Genomic DNA, 808 nt, shown 5'->3' on the forward strand with positions numbered 1-808 from the left:
TTTTATTTTTTTTTTAGATAGTCAAGTGAAGCAGTGGGAATGGAGAAGGACCAAAGAAATCTGTAACTGGTTGTGGTCAATTAGTTTTAAACACCACTGCACTCGGACCAGCCTGATTTCTTGAAGTGTTTTTTTGTCTCTATCGCCTTCAGTTCTGCTCTGATGTTAGTTATTTCTTGTCTTCTGCTAGTTTTTGTGCTTGCTCCTCTAGCTTTTTCAATTTTAATGATAAGGTGTCGAATTTAGATCTTTCCTTGCTTCTCATGTGGGCATTTATTGCTATAAATTTTCCTCTAGACACTGCTTTAAATGTGTTCTAGAGATTCTGGTACATTGTGTCTTTATTCTCATTGGTTTTGAAGAACATCTTTATTTATGGCTTCATTTCATTGTTTATCGAGTCAACATTCAAGAGTCAGTTGTTCACTTTCCATGAAGTTGTGCAGCTCTGAGTTAGTTTCTTAATCTTCAGTTCTAATTTGATTGCACTGTGGTCTGAGAGACTGTTTATTATGACTTCCATTCTTTTATATTTGCTGAGGAGTGATTTACTTCCAATTATGTGGTCAATTTTAGAGTAGGTGCTATGTGATGCTAAGAAGAATGTATGTTCTGTAAATTTGGGGTAGAGAGTTCTGTAGATGTCTATTAGGTTTGCTTGGTTCACATCTGAGTTCAAGTCCTGGATATCCTTGTTAATTTTCTGTCTCATTCATCTGTCTAATAGTGACAGTGGAGTGTTAAAGTCTCCCACTATTATTGTGTGGAAGTTTAAGTCTCTTTGTAGGTCATTAAGAACTTGCTTTAT

Source organism: Saimiri boliviensis, chromosome 3 (genome assembly GCF_048565385.1).
Source record: "Saimiri boliviensis isolate mSaiBol1 chromosome 3, mSaiBol1.pri, whole genome shotgun sequence".
NCBI classification, from domain to species: Eukaryota; Metazoa; Chordata; class Mammalia; order Primates; family Cebidae; genus Saimiri; species Saimiri boliviensis.